The sequence below is a fragment of the Cetorhinus maximus genome, chromosome 16, assembly GCF_964194155.1.
Source record: "Cetorhinus maximus chromosome 16, sCetMax3.hap1.1, whole genome shotgun sequence".
In the NCBI taxonomy this organism is placed as follows: Eukaryota; Metazoa; Chordata; class Chondrichthyes; order Lamniformes; family Cetorhinidae; genus Cetorhinus; species Cetorhinus maximus.
This window is the reverse complement of record NC_135894.1, coordinates 63,490,389-63,512,035: the sequence shown is the minus strand read 5'-3', so window position 1 is coordinate 63,512,035 and position 21,647 is coordinate 63,490,389.

The following is a 21,647-nucleotide window of genomic DNA, read 5'->3' as shown; positions in this document are numbered from 1 at the left end:
CAAAGGGAAGTTGAGAAGAACAGCAAAAGGGAAAGCCTTTGATAGGCTGGAGGGCAGGTGAGCTTAAATGACAAGGTTTCATGGCACAAGGCCAAAGGGTGGTAATGGGACAAGTAAAGAAACAAGAAAGTGTTTAGAAGAGGTGTGAGTGGCAGATCCTGAATAACTGCTATCCAAACACAATGTAAAGGAAATGAGAGGGAGAAAAAACAAGCCAACAAAGAAACACAAAACAGAATTGGGGCAGAGGCTTTGATCTAAAATTGTTGAACCCTCAATGGTAAGTCCAGATGGCTGTAAAATACCCAATCAAAAGATGAGGTGCAGCTCCTCAAGCTTGTGCTGAGCTTCATTGGGGCACTGCTGCAGGCATATTATCTGCATTCTACTTTGGATTCAATATAACAGCAAATTGCCTGATAAAATATGCATTACACTGGAATTTGAATTTATTGGCCCGGAATTCGCTACCCAATAATCTTGCATTGTTTTAAATGTTTTATCCGCGGTAAGCAGGTCCCTGCTGCTTCATTTAAAGTAAGTGAAATGCAGCAGTATAAATTAATGTGACTGACAAGTCACTGAATATTGTATAAAGGAGTAAATAATATATTAGTAAGAAACTTCCTGTGGCGACCAGCCGAAGCTCTGTGCACCACAATTGATAATCAAACTGGTCAATGGAAAGCAAAAACAAAAATACCTGGAAAAACTCAGCAGGTCTGACAGCATCTGTGGAGAGGGACACGGTTGACGTTTCGAGTCCGAATGACTCTTCAACAGAACTAAGTAAAAATAGAAGAGAGGTGAAATATAAGCTGGTTTAAGGGGGGGGGACAGGTAGAGCTGGATAAAGGGCCAGTGATAGGTGGAGATAGCCAAAAGATGTCACAGACAAAAGGACAAAGAGGTGTTGAAGGTGGTGATATTATCTAAAGAATGTGCTAATTAAGGGTAGAAAGCAGGAGAAGCAAGGCTAGTGGGGGTGGGGTGAAGGAATCAAAAAAAGCTAAAAGGTAGAGATAAAACAATGGATGGAAATACATTTAAAAATAATGGAAATAGGTGGGAAAAGAAAAATCTATATAAATTATTGGAAAAAAAAAGGGGGGGAATCGGAAAGGGGGTGGGGATGGAGGAGAGAGTTCATGATCTAAAATTGTTGAACTCAATATTCAGTCCGGAAGGCTGTAAAGTGCCTAGTCGGAAGATGAGGTGCTGTTCCTCCAGTTTGCATTGAGCTTCACTGGAACAATGCAGCAAGCCAAGGACGGACGTGGGCATGAGAGCAGGGTGGAGTGTTGAAATGGCCAGCGACAGGGAGGTCTGGGTCATGCTTGCGGACAGACCGAAGGTGTTCTGCAAAGCGGTCACCCAGTCTGCGTTTGGTCTCTCCAATGTAGAGGAAACCGCATTGGGAGCAACGAATGCAGTAGACTAAAATGAGGGAAGTGCAAGTGAAATGTTGCTTCACTTGAAAGGAGTGTTTGGGCCCTTGGACGGTGAGGAGAGGGGAAGTAAAGGGGCAGGTGTTGTACCTTCTGCAGTTGCATGGGAAGGTGCCGTGGGAGGGGGTTGAGGTGTAGGGGGTGATGGAGGAGTGGACAAGGGTGTCCTGGAGGGTACGATCCCTGTGGAATGCCGCCGGGGGGGTGTGAAGGGAAGATGTGTTTGGTCGTGGCATCATGCTGGAGTTGGCGGAAATGGCGGAGGATGATCCTTTGAATGCGGAGGCTGGTGGGGTGATAAGTGAGGACAAGGGGGACCCTATCATGTTTCTAGGAGGGAGAGGAAGGTGTGAGGGTGGATGCGCGGGAGATGGCCCGGACACGGTTGAGGGCCCTGTCAACGACCGTGGGTGGAAAACCTCGGTTAAGGAAGAAGGAAGACATGTCAGAGGAACTGTTTTTGAAAGTGGTATCATCAGAACAGATGCGACGGAGGTGAAGGAACTGAGGGAACGGGATGGAGTCCTTACAGGAAGCGGGGTGTGAGGAGCTGTAGTCGAGGTAGCTGTGGGAGTCGGTAGGCTTGTAATGGATATTGGTGGATGGTCTATCACCAGAAATTGAGACAGAGAGGTCAAGGAAGGGAAGGGAAGAGAAGTGTTAGAGATGGACCGTGTGAAAATGATGGAGGGGTGGAAATTGGAAGCAAAATTAATAAATTTTTCCAGGTCCAGACAAGAGCATGAAGCAGCACCGAAGCAATCATCGATGTACCGGAGATAGAGTTGTGGGAGGGGGCCAGAGTAGGACTGGAACAAGGAATGTTCCACATACCCCATAAAGAGACAGGCATAGCTGGGGCCCATGCGGGTACCCATAGCCACACCTTTTATTTGGAGGAAGTGAGAGGAGTTTAAGGAGAAATTATTCAGTATGAGAACAAGTTCAGCCAGATGGAGGAGCGTAGTGGTGGATGGGGATTGTTCAGGCCTCTGTTCGAGGAAGAAGCGGAGAGCCCTCAGACCATCCCGGTGGGGGATGGAGGTGTAGAGGGATTGGACGTCCCTGGTGAAGAGGAGGCAGTTGGGGCCAGGGAACTGGAAATTGTTGATATGATGTAGGGTGTCAGAGGAATCACGGATGTAGGTGGGAAGGGACTGGACAAGGGGAGAGAGAATAGAGTCAAGATAGCAAGAAATGAGTTCCGAGGGGCAGGAACAGGCTGATACGATCGGTCTGCTGGGACCGTCCTGTTTGTGGATTTTGGGTTGGAGGTAGAAGCGGGCCGTCTGAGGTTGGGAGACTATCAGGTTGGAAGCTGTGGAAGGAAGATCTCCAGAGGAGATGAGGTCAGTAACAGTCCTGGAAACAATGGCTTGATGTTCAGTGGTGGGGTCATGGTCCAGAGGGAGGTAGGAGGAAGTGTCTGCGAGTTGACGCTCAGCCTCCGCAAGGTAGAGGTCAGTGCGCCAGACAATAACAGCACCACCCTTGTCAGCGAGTTTGATAACAATGTCAGGGTTGGACCTGAGAGAACGGAGTGCAGCAAGTTCAGAGAGAGACAGGTTAGAGTGGGTGAGAGGAGCAGAGAAATTGAGACGACTAATGTCACGCCGACAGTTCTCAATGAAAAGATCAAGAGAAGATAAGAATCCAGAGGGAGGGATCCAGGTGGAGGGAGAATATTGGAGGTGGGTAAAAGGATCCGTTGAATGGGGAGAGGACTACTGCCCAAAGGAGTGAGCACTGAGACGAAGGCGGCGGAAGAAGAGTTCAACATCGTGCCGAACCTGAAATTCATTGAGATGAGGGCGTAAGGGTATGAAACTAAGTCCTTTGCTGAGCACTGAACGTTCAGCGTCGGAGAGGGGAAGGTCAGTGGGTATGGTGAATACACGGCTGGGGCTGGGATTGGAAGATGGGGTGGGGACAGAGGGACAGGCAGGGGTGGAGGGTCCTGGATGGTATGTTGATGAGTTGTTGGAGCTTGCGTTCCTTTGCACCTGAAAGAAAGAGACAAAGTTTCTTGTTGGGGCGTCGGATGAGACAAAGAATAAAATGAAACGGGGGGCACGCGCAGCTTCGAAAAAGGGTGCGGCGGTGCTGCTGGAGGGAGAGGTTGAGTGTGTTCATATGGTGGCGCATGGCACTGAGTGTGGATCTCAGAATGCGACGAGAACAGCAGTCCGAGGAGCGTTGTATGTCCCGGAGATACCTGTAATCCTGGGTGGATTCGAAACATGAGGGATGGAACATCAGTTGAAATCCACGTGGGGTAAGTCGGAGACGGAGACAGCCACTGAGGAAGGAAATATGGCCAATGGAAATTAATGGGTGTCATCCCAATGGAACGTTCATTAAACACTGTGTGGCTGAGATCAAAACACTTTACAGTCAGTGAAATACTAGTCACTGTTGTAACATAGGAAACACAGCAGTCAGTTACACGTAGCTATGATCCACAAATAATGATGAAATAAATGACCAGGTAATGTATTGTAGTGATTTTGGTTGAGGGTCAGGACACAGGGACTCCTTTGCTCGTCTGAATGGTGCCCCTGGGCAGATGGCGTCAGTTTAACATCTCCACTGAGAGACATTGCCGCACTCCCTCAATACTATACTGAAGTGCCCAGCCTAGATAACGTGCTAGAGTCTCTGGAGTGGGGCTTGATCCCACAGCCATCTAATTCAGAGGTGAGTGTCACTAACTGATCAAGGACTAACACCCTGAATTGAAGTAGAAGGTGTTGAGAATTTTATGGGACGACTGATAATTATAGGTGTCAAAGTGATGTTACATTTATACAAATGGAGAACTGTTTCAAACTGGAACCATCAGATACTGCCAGTGGAATGAAACTTTGTCAGAACTGCTGCTGGAAGATGACTGATACTTTAAAAGCAGTGAATACATTTTAATAGACCCGCAAGTGTGGACTCACCATTTGATCCAGTTAATTCAGTTCCTGGTTTATTTAGATCATCAATACTTTGCCCTTCTAAAAACCAAAATCACAATTTTCCTGTGATTGTACCAAGTACACTGAGCCCACCAGCATCATTCTATCATGGTCTAAATAATGATCACAGTGGTGTGAATTCCGCAAACTCAATCTTGCTATGGATGATAATAAAATGCAGGGCAGTTGCTGTTCAACTTTCTCAGTGTGGGTCATTTTGGAGTAGCCCAAAATTCACACACACACATGGTGTGAGGAACGTAATGGCCTAAATCAGTCATGCCTTAATTATCTGAAACCTTTGCACGATAACAATGGTGTAAACCACAGATGTGCTGTCACTGCAGCACAAGTTTTCAGCAAGTACAGACCCATTGATTTTTGATTGGTGTTATGTTTAGTCAATGGGAGATTTGAGCCAGTTTTCACATTTTGCATTCTATGGACATTTGCATACCCATGCACACTTTCCTGACGGATAGTGTCAGACAAAACTTTTTATTGTTGCGTAAAATTCCTGTGGCATTGTTTATGGATAGCCTAGGATCTGCAGTGACCTTTCTTATGTTCATTGCAGTCCTGATGTAGCGTAAAGATGCCAGTGCCTTCTCCCTTACTCCAGTGAACAAATTTACTGAAACAAAAGATTGGGACAAGGTAAAGGTATTATCTTGAAGGCTATAAATTACATTTGTTTTGTGGCGTTTAGAAACTGCAGACCCAGATATCACAGGTGGGAAAATGCAAAAGGAAAGTAGCATGAAAGTGTTATGGCTTTAGAGAGGGGAATAAAAGAACACTTAGAAGAGCAGGTGGGGGATTATTGAAGGTGTGTGATAGTATTGAATGTGGTAAGTGAGCCTGAACAGGTCAGTGATATGGCCGACTTAGCGTTTTAAACCATGAGAGTAAGTAGTCATGAGATCAAAGAATCAGGGATCGGAACTGGAGATCAACACGATCAGAGACAGATTTACCAGGAAACTGAGTTGATTATTGATGGAAATCAAAGAAGTATGAACAAAGGTTGATATAAGTAGCAAGAAAGGTGAGCAACCCTGCAAAGTTGCCTTAGAAACAGTGAAACTAACATATTGTTAGATTGATATGAGGCAATGTCCACCATGGTAAAAGGACTATTCTTAAAGCAGTTATGGACGGCAATTGTTGGTAATGATTCTGCTTTCCCATTTACACCAGCTGTAGACACATCTTTTGTTTCCTTACTTGTCCCATTACCACCCCCTTTTGCCTTGCATCATCATTCCTTTTGTCATTTAACCTCTCCTGCCCTCCACCCTGTCATGGCCTTTCCCTTTTATTCTTGCCTCCGCCCATGCTTTTTCGTGCTTCTGTACTTGCTTAAAAACCTTGAGCTCTTTCCAGTTCTGGTGAAAGGTCATTAACTTAAAACATTGACCTTCTTTTCTCTCTCTCTTCAGCTGCTGCCAAATTTGCTGAGTATTTCTGGCACTTCTTGTTTCTATCAGTCAAGAAGAGGTGTCTAAAAACCAAAGAAAGTAGCTGGGGCAAAGTTACAGTCTGCAAATCAGTAAGATAGTGGTTGCAGAGGATTCTTTGCTCAAAAATAGAGATTAACCAGTCTGATAACATCCAGTGGTAACACCTAAAGGATGCTGAGTTATCCACTTGAACATGGAGAAGGCACAGATTATTTAGCCTTTTAAGCCTGTTTCACCATTCAATAAGACCACAGCTGACTTTGACCTAAATCCACATATCCATATGGCCCTTAATATCTTTGGCTAATAAAAACCTGGAGATAGAGCAGGACATATTGAAGAAAGGGTTAGAAGGGATATTGAAGGGGACAGGAAGGGTCCAGGGGTGGAAACCCATCTGGGAATAAACATATAGGATAGACAATACAGGGCCTTTAAGAGTCACAAAAGCAAGGATTGTCACAAAATTCAAGTATGGAGAAGTGAAGAGTAATATTATCCATGGAAACAGTGTGAGGTGTTTCCTTCAATAGCACCTTCCCAACCCGCCAACTCTTATCACCTAGAAAGACAAGGGCAGGAAATGCATGGGAACACCATCACCTGGAAGTTCCCCTCCAAGTCACACACCATCCTGACTTGGAAGTATATTGCAGTTTCTTCACTGTCGCTGGGTCAAAATCCTGGAAATCCCTCCCTAACAGCACTGTGGGTGTACCTACACGACATGAACTGCAGTGGTTCAAGAAGGTGGCTCACTGCCACTTAAGTGCATTTAGGGATGGACTATAAAAATGCTGGCTATCCAGCAACGCCCATGTCCTGTGAAAGGATTAAAAAAAAATAACAGGTGGTCAGTGTGCAATGTTAGCTTTCCACCCAGACATCAAGCTGTAAATCGATACCTGTGTTTGGGAAGCCATGAGAGTGAGTACTTATTGTGACTGGTAGTCATTAATGAGCATCAAAACATTGACAAAATTGACGTTGTGGTAGTTATGGGGGAGTGGGGACAATATACACAGAACTATTGAATTCAATACATCCCTGATTCATAAACTCCAAAGACAAGGAGCTAGGTATAAATAGGCTCTCACTGTTTATCTGCGGCTTTCTAATTCCGCAAAGCTAATCCTGCTGCCATATCTTTATTAGAAGTGTGTAAAGGAGTTCCCATTGTGCCTCTTACAAAGCTACAGCTGTGGAGCAGGAACAGCTCTGAGAAAATTCCCAGCACATGTCATGTATCTCACGGTTAACAATTCAGTCTTCTATTATTCAGTTAATACCAGATATTATATGAATTGCTACTTTTGATCTCTCCAATAAGTGGAAAAAATACTATACTTAACACCATGCATTTCAGTTTAAACTATAAAGAATGTATTACAGGAAAAGCTATATACACCAAAACAAGTTTGGCAGCAGAGAAAATTCAATGTACTCCCATAAAACCGTTTCTGAATCCATCATAACAAATGGCAAGAAAATTTGAGGGAGCTTCAGATGAAGCAGATCTTATGGTAGAGTGCTTGAAATGGGCAGCTTTCAATTGACTTAGGATTGCTAGTCGGATATAGCTGACCCAGGATGTTTGACATTGAAATACAATTGTGTACTAAAGGTCCCACCTGGCTTGCTGTAGTCATGTGACCTCTGCCATGAGGCACAGGCTGGGGGCAGCCATGTTACAGTCAGTTCTAATAAAGACTTTGTACATGAAGCACTATACTCTTTAAACTTGTAACATGGTGTCAGAAGTGGAGCTGGGATTGAGTTTTGAAGAACTGGAGAGAGGCCATAGCTACTAAAAGAGGAACACAGAAATGTGCAGAGCTGCTGAAAACTACTTAAAAAAGCCACTGTAAAGGAAAGCAGACAATCTGGGTGAATCAAAATAGCTGTTAATTTTCCTCTCCCAGCTCCTGCAGAAATGAAAGGGGATATGCAACACCAGGAGTGTTTCCACTTGCAATGGCAAAACTACGAAATTGCAAGAGATTTAATTAACAGGCCGGAGCCAATGCAAGTAGCAACACTTTTAACACTATTGGGGAGAAACTGCTACAAATTGTATTCTACCCTCAACCTCTCCAAAGAGCAGAAAAAACAGATGGCAGAAATCTTGAAAGCACACTTTGAACCCCAAGTGAATGTAACTTATGAACGCTGTGTGTTCAACATTAGGGCTTAAGGTAAATAAAAGTCTTACTGACCAGTAAGCGACTGCAGTAACACAGCTCACAGAGTCCTGTGAATCCAGGCAACTAAAGATGATCTCATTAAAGACAGGATTTTTTTTTAGATATAAGAGTTTCTGTAATGGAGCAAGTCTACTGAGAAGGAAATTTATTCTTAAGAAAGCAATTGACGTGCAGAAGCACAGAGGTTGTAAAACGTCAGCTAGAACACATGTATGGCAGAACAGAGCAGGAGATACATTATGATGATAGACATTCCAGGCCAAAAGAGCAGAACGATCACAGGAAAAGGGCAGGATGCAAATGTTGCAGAGGACATCAGAAAAAGGAAAAGAAGGTTTGTCCAATGTGGAGAAAGCAGTGTTTTAACTGCAAGAAGCCAAATAATTTTGCACAAGTGTTTGGCCAGAAAGAAGCAAAACAAACCTACACAGATGGACATTGGAGTGATATCAGCTGAAGAGTCCAACGGATCACTATACACCATTCAACAGGTTGGCTCCGTCAAGTCTATGGGTGTTAAATGGTTTGTGACTGTTAGAATGATGACTGTAGAAGCAGAGCATCAAGAGAATATGAAGTGTTAGACACTGGTGCGTCATGCAACATCATGGCATTCACAGACCTGTGCAAAGTGGCTCAACATGGAGATCTAAAAATGAAGCCCTTGAAAGTAAGGTTGAGGCTAAATGATGGCACAATACTCATACCGAGAAAACAAATTAGTCTGCGAACCCAACGCAATGGCAAGAATAAAGATCTAAATTTCCAGATCATAGACAGTAAGCAAAAGCCACTCATCTCAGCTGGAGCAAGTGTAAAGCTTGGACTGGTAACCCTAACCGTGCCATAAGAGATTTACAAGATGTCACAGCATACTAAACCATTGACTGCTGGACAGATCTAGACAAGTACAAAGATGTGTTTACAGGGTTTGAATGTCTTCCTGGTGAATATCATTTTGAAGTGGATGAGACTGAGAGACCAATTTAGAATCTGCTGAGAAGAGTTCCAGCTGCCCTCCAGTTCCGCCTAAAAAACAAGATAGAAGAGCTGGAAAAGAAGGGAGTAATCAAGAAAGTAACAACTCCTACAGACTGGATTAGCAGCATGTTAGCAGTGAAACAACCTGAGAAGCTGCGAATATGCATAGACCCAAAGGATCTAAACAAAGTATTGAAGAGATCTCACTACCCCTGCCAACCATCGAAGGAATTTTGCCACAATTGGCCATGGCAAAGATCTTTACTATTCTAGATGCGAAGGATGATTACTGGCAAGCGAAGCTGGGTGAAAGCAGCAGCTACATTCTGGATGCTGTACAGGAGATACAGATGGTTGCACATGCCACTTGGCATTTTCACTGCTCCAGAAGAGTATCAACACAGACAACATGAGATAGCCAGTGACCTTCCCGGAGTGGAAGCCATAGTGGATGATCATCTAGCCTATGAGTGTGGAGACACAATGGAAGAAGTTATTGCTGACCATGGTCAGAATCTAGTGTGACTGCCGGAGAGAGCTCCCCAGATGAACCTGAAGCTGAACAAGAAAAAGCTGCAATTGAAAATACATGAAGTCAAGTACATAGGTCATGTACTGACAGCAATAAGTCTTCGCCTGGATCCTGAAAAGGTGAGAGCTCTAGCAGCTTGCAGGTTCCAACAGATGTGAAAGCAGTGCAACAATTCATTAGATTCATGAACTATTTAGCAAAAATTTTGCCTAATTTGTCATCAGAGTGTGAACCATTATGCCAGCTCACTGCCAAAGATGTGCAGTGGTATTGGGGCACAGAACAAGAAGCAGCATTCACTAAAATGAAGTAACTAGTGACAACAACGCCAATGCTGAAGTACTATGATGTCAATGATAAAGTCTCCTTGCAGTCTGACGCCAGTGAGACAGGTCTTGGAACAACCCTAATGCAGCCAGTTACATTTGCATCAAGGGCATTAACGCAAACTAAACAACAGATCAAGAAAGAGTGCCTGGCTATAGTGTTTGCTTGTAAGCATTTTCATCAATACCAGCTTGGGAGAGACAAAGTGACAGTGGAATCCGATCATAAGCTACTTCAAAGCATTTTCCTCAAACTGCTACTATCTGCTCCAAAGCATCTGCAAAGAATGTTACTTCATTTACAGAGATATCATCTGGACGTGACATACAAACAAAGGAAACAGATGTACATTGCTGTCCTGTTGTTGAGAGTAGCACTTCCAATGAAGAAAGTTGATGCTGAAACAGAAGATGAAACCTTCCAGATTCAACCTGAGGTAGCAGCTCGATATGCTCTGGAAGTCATCAACCCAGCAGAGACATTGAATCTGACAGACAAGCATCTCGATCAAATCAAGTGAACTACCCAACAAGATACAACTCTCCACTATAAGAGGTAGTGATGAAAGGATGGCCTGAGAGCATGAAGGATGTGCATATGATCACAAGAGTGTATCGGGCATACAGAGGTTAACTGATAACCCAATATGGCATCTTATACAAAGGAGATGAGAGGAGGGATGCTGAAGTGCATCCATTCAAGCCATCAAGGAATTGAATTGAGTCTGAGGAAGAGCAAGAAAAGTGCTCTACTGGACAAACTTGAGCAATGAAATTAAGGACCACATCACTCAGTGTGGTGCTTGTAATGAGTACCAAGTTAAGCTAGCTAGAGAGCTGCTGATGATGCATGGCACACCATGGATGAAGCTGGGAGCTGACCTCTTCATTCCAGCAGGAACTGATTATCTTATCACCGTAGACTTCTATTCTGACTTTGGGAGGTAGACCTGCTGACTTTAACGATTACTGGTGAGGTTGTAGAATGTCTGAAGCACACTTCAGTCGTTACGGCGTTCCCGACAATGTGATGAGTGACAATGCCCCTCAGTTCATGAGTAAAGAATTCAGCCGCTTCACAAAGGATTAGGAAATTCAACACTGTACATCATCTACACACTATCCCCAGTTAAATGGAAAGGCTAAGGTGGCAGTGAAAATAGCCAAAGCAATCATCAAGAAGTGGAGCAAATCCAGCACAGATGTATGCAAGTCAATCCTCGAGTGGAGAAACACACCCACTGAAGTCATGGAAAGTAGTCCAGTCCAAAGATTGATGTCATGCTGCACCTAAACTACTTTTGCAATAGTGAAAAAGCTACTGAAAGAAGCAGTAACAGACGTGAGTGAAAAAAATCAAGGCGAAACAGCAGAAAGCCAACTTTCATTTTGACAAAACTGCCAAACAATTGCCAGAGTTGAGTACTGGAGAGCCAGTCAGGGTGCAAACTTTCAACGCTCTCAACAGCAGTCAGTCCAGGTGGAAACATGGGACATGCATAGAGAGGTTATCACCTCAATCATACGTGATGGACGTGAACAACCGAATGTACCGGCGCAACCGCATGCACATACGAACAACTAAAGAAGCTGTTCCTTCACAGCAGGTGGCCGATCAGGAAGATGGGATCCCACCAGTTGCACAGAGTACAGAATGACCAACACTCCCAGAGGTCCACCAGTCCCCAACAATGGAAGTGGAATAACAAGTTACCAAGGCAACAAGTGCCACGTGAACGATACCGCCCAGAGAGAGAAATTGCCCAGCTGAACAGCCAATGATAACATGCATGCATCCAGAGACCTGCACAATTTAATAACTATGTATGCAAAGCATGTGCAGAGACTGACAAGAATGATAAACAGTCTGAGATGCATGAGAACGGTGGTTATACAGTGACTAACTTGGGTAACTCACAGTTACACATTATGGTAAATGCAAATTTGTCTTTTATTCTTTATGAAAAGGGGGATGTTTGGCATTGAAATTCAATTATATATTAAAGGTCCTACCTGGCTTTCCATAATCACGTAACCTTTGCCATGAAGCACAGGCTGGGGGTCAGCCATGTTACAGTCAGTTCTAATAAAGACATTGTATGAGAAGCACTGTACTCTTTGAGTTTGTAACACATGGGGCCTCCTTACCCTCAAAAAATCATCATCTCAGTTAGGAACATGTATTTTGAAGAAAGCCTTGGATTCTTATTAAAACAACAAACAACAACTTGCCCTTATATATTGCTCCCAATGTAGTACGATGCCCCAAGGCACTTTACATGAACAGTATCAAACAAAATTTGACACAGAGGCACATCAGGAAATGTTAGCACTAGTGAGCATAAACCTGGTCAAAGAGGTGGGTTTTAAGGAGCGTCATAAAGGTGAAGAGGGCTGGGGGGGATTTCTAGAGCAGTAAACAAATTTTTAATCAGTTACTTCTTCCAGACAGATTGTGAACATCTGTCTGCAACGTATCAGTTTGATTAGCAGATCACTCATACTGGCTTGTCTCGTAGGCAATATATCTTGAATATCAGACTGCCTGATTGTTTGCAAACAGATTAATCAACATGTTTGTACTTATCATTTAAGGAACCTGAAATAATTGAAGGCTCAGAATTGATAGCTTTGTGGAAACAGTTACCACCCTGTTATCTCAAACTCCCTATCCATAACGATAGATAATTTTAGTCAGAATTGATGAATTGCTTTTATTTCATTACAGGGTGTTGCTAATAGAGCCCAGATTAAATTGCGACTTTTTAAAGCCTAGCTACAAATTCATGTGACATAACACTTTAAAAAATATTCTAAAGCAGTACAGATCTCCAGTTTCCTTCACATAATTCTGGGGAAACAGTGACTCGTTAGTGCCACTTTTTTTTGGAGCTGATGAAAATTGGTTCTCTGGCATTTTGCTCAGGTAATGTTTCCAGGACAATGTGGGCAATCTTTACTTGCAACATGTCAGACAAGCATGGAACCAGCTTGTAAGGCATGTTCCCCCATCACCTAACATCTCCACATCTTATACTCCACAGCCTTGTTCGTTTGTGGCGAAGGCCATGGTTGTTGCCTTTGTTTGCTGTTTGGACAGTTTTGTAAAGTCAGCTGTCTCTGGTGATAGTCACTGAAAACCATGAGAGGGCTTGGCAGACAGTTGCCTCTGGCTGTGTGACTGCTGATCAACAACAACCTATGTTTGCATAGTGCATTAAACATCCCAAGGCACTTCACAGGAGTATTATCAGACAGTTTGACACCGAGCCACATAAGCAGATATTAGAGGAGGAAAGTACTGTGGATGCTGGAAATACTCAGCAGGTCAGGCAGCATCTGTGGAGAGAAACAAGAGTTATCATTTCATCAGAGAGGAGATATTAGGAGCATCTTGAGGAAAGTGATGGACAGGTTTAGGGAGGGAATTTGAGAGCCTGGAGCTAGACAGGTGAAGGCAACCTCATCAGTGATGGGTTGAATAAAATAAGGAAAGCACAACAGACCAAAATTGGAGGAACATAATGTTCTTGGGTGGATTGTAGGACTAGAGACGGTTACAGTGATGGAGGGCGTGGAAGGTTGGGGGGTGATACCATGGAGGGATTTGAAGACAAGAATTCAACAGATGAAGCAATCATACTAGCCCTCTCCGCCACTGTTGTCACCTCCTCCTCAGCTGTTTCCACTGCCTGTGCTGCTGATTCGATCTCTGCCACTGTTGCTATTTCTGCCGCTGATCGTCCACTGCTGTTGCTGACTCCGCCAGGATGACCAACTCTGGGGAAACAATGTTAAGGGATGCTTCGCCAGGGGAGTGGGGGCACTGTTTAGCCCTCCTCCACTTCCAATTCTCCCCCGAACCCGCCCCCTTCCCATGCTGGCACTAGGGACTGCCTAAACCACCCAAACCTCAGGCTGGCCTGGACCCCCTCCCCTCCCCCTCAGGCCTGCTGTAAATGTACCCGCTGACAGAGTTGGACTCCCACCAACCCCAACACTCTTGCCTATTTCCGCCACTGCCGCTGTTGCCGGTTCTCCCACACGGGCCTCTTATGTCGTTGGAGTGCACCCCAACTTTCCGCCATCACTTCTGGCTCCAGCCCCACCCTCAAGCCCCGCCACCAGCAGGAAAAGCACGTTGCAATTCAAGGAGTTGTGGGGTGGGTGGGTAGGGAGGTGGGAAGGAAGAGGGTGAGGGAATGAAAGGGCTGAGGGAGGGAGACAGGTGGGGACTCGAGGGTTTGTTGGAGGGGAGAAAAGGGAGGAGGGAGAGGGGAGGGGGTGATGGAGGAGAGAGGGGAGGAGGAGTGGAGGGGGGCTGGGAAGTGCTGCAATGGGAGGAGGGAGAAGTGGTTCTGCAATTCGGGAAGGGGAGGGAGGGAAGGTGCTGCAATCTGAATGGGAACAGGAAGTTAGTGTATCTGGTTGGCCAGGCTGTATAGCCCAGAGAAATTGCAAAGCATCCGGTAGCTGCAAGGGTAAATTCAATACTGAATAATAATGGATTAAAAAAATAACAAAGTCTGTAACTGAGATCATGAAATAATCTTTTTACTGTTTTTGTGATATGGAGTATTGCAAATGTATTAGTTCACATAAACACTGAATTTATTCTCAAGAGCCAGTTAAGATCGTGTATAAATTTCAACGTGTATGAATCGCCATTGAAATTGTCACTTTTGTAATTCTTACAATTTCTGTGCACAAAAAAAATTAAAAAATTGAGACCATGAGCTTCCTCCTTAAATGGATTTTCATTAAAAGAGCACTTCCAATCACGAGAAGAAACAGAAAAAAATAAAGGTTAGGGGGTGCAGGAGCGGGTAAGGTGGAGACTGAGGGAGAGAGGCATAATGGATGGGAGGGGCGGGGAGAGAGAGAGAGACAGCTCTTGAGGGCACAGAGAGGAATGAGAGAGTGGTTTTCATTGGTGTGCTGGTTTCAGTAAAATTGACAACAGGTGAGTTGGTTCCAGCTGAAGTCGGCCAAAAAATACTGGTGCCATCTCAGCTTTTGGGAGTCCCTGCTGGATTCCTGGTGAGTCCAGTAGAATTACCAGTTAATCGGCCATGGCCAGTAGAGTCCAGCTGAGACCAGTTCAGGCCACTTCTATCCTGAACTTGTCTGAACTAGTTTTTCCTTCTGGGCCCCCATCCCTACCCTTCAGAAACTGTAACTTAAAAGCAAAATACTGCAGATGTTAGAAATTCAGAATAAAAACAGAAAATGTTGGAAAAACTCTGCAGGCCTGGCAGCATCTGTGGAGAGAGAAACAGAGTTAATGTTTCGAGTCTGTATGACTCTTCTTGAGCTCTGATCTAGCCTCCACAACTCTCTGGGGTAGGGAATTCCAGACATGCCCTACCCTCTGAGAGAAGAAATTCCTTCACATCTCAGTTTTAAATGAGTGCCCCCTTATTCTGTAACTATGTCCACTAGTTCCACTAGTGGAAAAATCTTCTCAACATCTACCCTGTCAAGCCCCTTCAGAATCTTGTACGTTTCAATAAGATCACCCTTCATTCTTCTAAACTCTAATGAATAAATGTTTAGCTGTTCTTGATAAGTCAACCCCTTCATCCTAAGAATCAGCCTAGTGAGTGTCTTTTGAACTGCCTCTGATGCCAGTATACCCTTTCTTAAATATGGGGACCAAAACTGTACACAGTACCCCAGGTGCGGCCTCACCAACACACTGTACAGTTGTAACAAGACTTCCCTATTTTTAAACTCCAACCCCCAAGCAATACAAGCCAAAATTCCATTTGCCTTCTTAATTACTTACTGCAGCTCCATGCTAACTTTTTGTGTTTCATGTAAAGAACAGCCAGATCCCTCTGTGCTGCACTTTTTTTGGAGTCTCTCTTCATTTAAATAATAGTCTGCCTTTTGATTCTTCCTACCAAAATGCATGACCTCCCACTTTCCTACATTAAACTCCATCTGCCAAGTTTTTTGCTCACTCATTCAACCTACGCTTGCAGATTCGTTATGTCCTCATCACAACATGCCCTCCCACCTATTTTTGTATCATCAAGTTTGGGTACATCACACTCTGCCCCCTCCTCCAAGTCATTAGTATAGATAGTAAATAATTGAGGGCCTAGGATCCTTGTGACACTCCACTCGTTATGTCTTTCCAACTTGAAAAAGACCCATTAATCCCAACTCTCTGTCTTCTCTGTGTTAACCAATCCTCAATCCATGCTAATACATTAATAATAACTAATAACACAGGGAGAAATACTCTTTCAGCATCCACGCTGTCATGCCCCCTAAGGATTAAAATGTTTCAATAAGATCACCTCTCATTGTTCTAAACTCCAATGGATACATGTCTAACCTTTCCTCATAAAATAATCCCCCCATTCTAGGTCAGTCGAGTGAAGCTTCTCTGAACTGCTTCTAATGTGTTTATATTATTTCTTAAATAAGGAGGCCAAAACTGTACACAGTACTCTAGATGTGGTCTCACAAATGTAGCAAAAATTCCTTACTTTAACATTCCATTCACTTTGCCATAAATGGCCACAGTCCATTTGCCTTCCTAGTCATTTGCTGTACCTGCATACTAACTTTTTATGATTCATGTACCAGGATATCCAGATCCCTCAGGACCTCAGAGTTCTGTAATCTCACCCCGTTTAAATAATATGCTGCTTTTCTATTCTTCATGAAGTGGACAATTGCATGAGTTAATTCCTCAGAGAACGCCAATAAATTAGTCCTTTCTTAAATAGAGGAGTCCGTCATGATGATGTGACTTGTGCATGAGTGATATTAATCTTTAATTTCACTGGCTGACCAAACATTTACTGAACTGTTTAAAAAGGACTTTTTTAAAGACAAGAAGAAGCACTGACTAAAGATGGCTGCCACAAGTCACCTGATATCTGGCATTGCTGGTGATAAGTTTCTGGAAAGTTCCACTATGAATTACAATTCAGACATGCCCAGAAAACCTCATGGAATTTCACACCTGAGGATGTCAAGAACTACTTCAAAGGGATTTACTGAAAAATGAACTGAACCTAACATTTACATTTCTATAAGGCTACCTCTCCAGCAGAGACAGAAAGTCTGCTAGAGAATGGACAATGACTCGTTCAAGGGATTAATGGCTGGGACACTACAGAATCTACTCACCCACTGGCCATGAAACTGTTGGTCGGACATCAGTTTAACAAACCCCCTCTGAAATCATTATGGGGAGAGGGAGGTCATGTGACTGAAGTAACCATTTTGAAATCTCTTTAATACAAGCTGCTAAAGACAGAGTCAGTAGTCTGGAAAAGCTGCCAATGAAGCAGTTGGGAGCTCATTTCTCTCTTCTCCCAAGTTTGGGCCCTATCCCTTACAGTTTAAAAAAAAATGCAGCACAGATATAGAGAATTTTCCATTGAAAGGAACCTCAGGTTCAAAACTCATTGACTTCTGGAAAAGGCGGATTATGGATTAAAAAGAAATTGTCTCCAGCAATTGCAGTTACATGGGCTACAACTCAACTCCTGGAATCTAAAGGAACTTGGAAAATTTCTGCTGCAGCCACAGTGACCAGCCAAGGACTCAAAACAACGAACTCTCAAGTTTTTTTTACCTTTCAACACTGAATGTTAATTTGGCTAAGAAAGTAACTACCTGGACTATAACTTGTAAATTTTCATGCTTGTGTGTGTGTAAATGTGGGTTGTGAAAGTTCGAGAAGCATGGGTTTACCTTTTTAAATATTTTGCTATCTTTACCTGGGTGAGTTTTTAACTCGTTAAAGACTAATCCCTTTTTGTTTTAAATCCCAAGAAAGCATGTCAGACTCATTTCTTTGCAATCAGTATGTACATGGTTAAACACAGACATTGAATAAAAATCTTTCATCCTTCTAAATTCATGAGAAAACCTGTTACGGTCAGACTTGGGGTGGTAACATAGGGGAGTCAGATTTTACCACTCCTCACGTGGCCATAACAAGTCACATTCGCTATTTTTCAATCCGATGGGACCTTTCCAGAATCTAGGGAATTTTGCGTCTACTATCCCAGCAGCCACTTCTTTTAAGACTCTAGGATGAAGTCCATCAGGATCTGGGGACTTGTCAGCCCTTAGGTCTAATCATTTTCTCAGTACCCTTTCCATGGTGATTGTAATTGTTTTTAGTTCTTCTCTACCTTTCACTTCCTGATTCAGAATTATTTCTGGCTTGTTACTTGTATCCCCTACAGTGAAGACAATGCAAAATATTTGTTCAATTCACCCACCATTTCCTTATTTTCCATTTCTCATTCCCAGACACACTCTCTAGAAGACCATTGATCACTTTGCTTACTCTTTTGCTTTTCAAATACCTGTAGAAACTCTTACCGTTTTTATATTTCTAGCTAGCCTTCTCTCCTACTCTAATTTCTCCCTCCTTGTTTATCTTTTAGTCGTTTTTTTGTTGTCCTTTATATTCTGTACAATCTTCTGACCTGTCACTCATCTTTCTGAATTTCACACTTTTCCTTTAAATTTTATACTATCTTTAACTTCCTTATATACTTCCTGATAAATCATAGATCAGCAGGGTTTGTCATTTTCATAGATTTCCCAAATAAATATGGGAGTTCACACAGTTAACAGAGTTATTATCGTCCTTCACTTCACTGACTGATCGCTTTCAGTCAGTTGCCCACTCTTAGCTGCATACGTAAATGCTTTATTCAGACAGGTTGACCCTTTTAAGAACATAAGAAATAGGAGCTGGGGTAGGCCATCCAACACCTTGAGCTTCCCCGTCATTCAGTAAATCATGACTGATCTTTGACCTCTACTCCACTTTCCCACCCAATCTCCATATTCCTTGAATCCCCTTACAGTCCAAAAAGCTATCAATCGCAGCTTTGAATGTACTCAATGATAAGCATCTACAGCCCTCTGGGGCAGAGGTTCACAATCCTGTGAGTGAAGAAATTTCTCCTTATCTCAATCTGAGACTCTGCCCCCAAGTTCTAGGCTGCAGCCAAGGGAATTGGCCTCTCAGCATCTGCACTATCATCTCTCCCAGAATCTTATATGTTTCAATGAGATCATCTCTCATTCTGCTAAACTCCAATTAGTTTAGGTCCATTCTACACAATCACTCCTCAGCCTCAACCCTCATCCCAAGAATCAATCTAGTGATCCCTTGTTGCATCCTCTTTAATGCACGTATATCCCTCCTTAGACATGAAGATCCAAACTGTACACAATATTCCAGATGTGGTCTCACCAAAGCCCTGTATAATTGCAGCATGACTTCCTTACTCTCATACTCCAACCCCTTTTGAATAAATTTACCATTTGTCTTGTTGAACCTGCACATTACGTTTCTCTGTTTTGTGCACATAGGCATCCAGATCCCTCTGAACAACAACATTTAAAAGTTTCTCATCGTTTAAAATATTCTGTTTCTTTATCCTTCCTACCAAAGTTAATAACCTCACATTTTCCCACATTATACTTCCTCTGCCACTTTCCTACCCTCTCACTTGGTCATCAATAACCCTTTGCAGAGTCATCCTCATAGCTTACTTTCCCAACTGGCTTTGCATCATCAGCAAACCTGGTTACATTACACTTGGCCCTTTCACCAAAGTCATTAATATAGATTGTAAATAACTGAGGCCCCAGCACCGATCCTTGCGACACCCCACTAATTATAGCCTGCCAATCTGAAAACGGCCCGTTTATTGCTACTTTGTTTTCTATCCCTTAATCAATCCTCTATCTGTTCTAATGTGTTACTCCAACCTCCTGAGCCTTTATCTTGTGCAGCAACCTTTCATATGGCACCTTTGGTGCGCGTTTTGAAAATCCAAATGTACTACATCCATTGGTTCCTCTTTATGCTGCTAGTTCATCCTCAAAAGTTTCTTATAGATTTGCCAAAAACAATTTCCCTTTCATAAAACAAGGTTGACTCAGCCTAATCATGTGACTGTTTTCTAAGTACTCTGTTGCCACTTCTTTAAAAATAGATTTCTGCATTTACCCAACGACAGATGTCAGGTTAACTGGCCTGTAGTATTCTGTTTTCTTACCCTCTTCCTTAATGGTAATGTTACATTTGCTACCTTCCAATCCACTGGGATTGTTCCAGAATCTGGGGAATTTTGGAAAATCACAACCAATGCATCCACTATCTGTGCAGCTATATCTTTTAGAACCTAGGCCATCGGATTCAGGGGATTTATCAGTTTTCAGTCCCATTAATCTCCAGCATTTTCCCTTTACTATTATTGCTTTAAATTTCTCACTTGAATTAGACCCTTGGTTCCCCACAATTCCTGGTATGATTTTTCTATCTTCTACTGTTTTTTGTTTGTCAAACATCTCTGCCATTTCCTTATTCCCCATTATAATTTCTACTATCTCAAGTTTCTAAGGGACCAGCATTTACTTTTGCTACTGTCTTCCTTTGTACATTCTTGTAGAAGCTCTTATAATCTTTTTTAATATTTCTTGCTGGTTTACTCTCATATTCTTTTTTCCCCCTCTTTATCATTTTTTTGTTAATCTTTGCTAGTATCTTGAGCTCTCCCAGGCCTCTGGCTTACTTTGCATGGCAATATTATAAACCTCTTCAATTTAAAATTATCCTTAACCTCTTTAGTTACACATGAATAAAATACTTTTCTTGTGGCGTTTTTATTTCTCAATGGGATGAGATTTGTTATAAATTATGAAATAATTTTAAAGAAGTTTTTCGTTGTTCATTTCTCGTCATACCTTTTAATCTAATTTCCAATCTATCACTGCTTGCTTGTCCCCACAACCACAACGCCACCGCCCCCCGCCACCACTTCTCCCCGCACACCCCCCCTGCCCCCTCTTAAACCAGCTTATATTTCACCCCTCTTCTAATATTACTCAGTTCTGTTGAAGGGTCATGAGGACTCGAAACGTCAACTCTTTTCTTCTCCGCCGATGCTGCCAGACCTGCTGAGTTTTTCCAGGTAATTCTGTTTTTGTTTTTGTTTTGGATTTCCAGCATCCGCAGTTTTTTGTTTTTATTCCGATCTACCTTAGTCAACTTGTTCCTCATATCTACGTAATTGGCTTTATTTGAATTAAATACTCTAGTTTTGGACTTATGCACATCACTCTCAAGCTCAGTATGAAATTCTAACATGTTATGAAGACTCTTTCCCAGTGGATTCCTTACTATAAGATTACTAATTAACCCTGTCTTATTATGCATAAGACCTAAAATAACCTCTTCCCTGGTTGGTTTAATTTTGTTTTGTTCTAGGAAATGGATTCAAATACATTAATTGTGTTACCCTGCTGTATACCCAAACTTCATTATTTAAACTTTAGCAGTACAAATTTAAAAAAGTAAGTTTGAAGGTTTGAAACACATGGGACCTTGTCTGCGGTCGATTTCATTCAGTGGCAGGTTTGGATATATGTCACCCTGTTTAACTGAATCTGGAAGATTGTCAATTTACAGCCTTGTTCTCATGACAGGGGAGATACTTGAAATTTAATGGAACACTTGGGAATTGCATCATAAACAGTTGAATGCCTGTAACTTTGAGTGGACAATACAACAATATTTCTGGTACTCTTGAATTAAGCTGCTCCCTCATGTTATGCTAAAGAATGTGAATGGGACTGTGGGAATACAGAAAAGGAACACATGGCGCTTGTGTAGTTAGCTGCAAGGCAGGGGTTGCCCAGCTTAGTGCTTCACTTTGCTTAATTCTACATTGT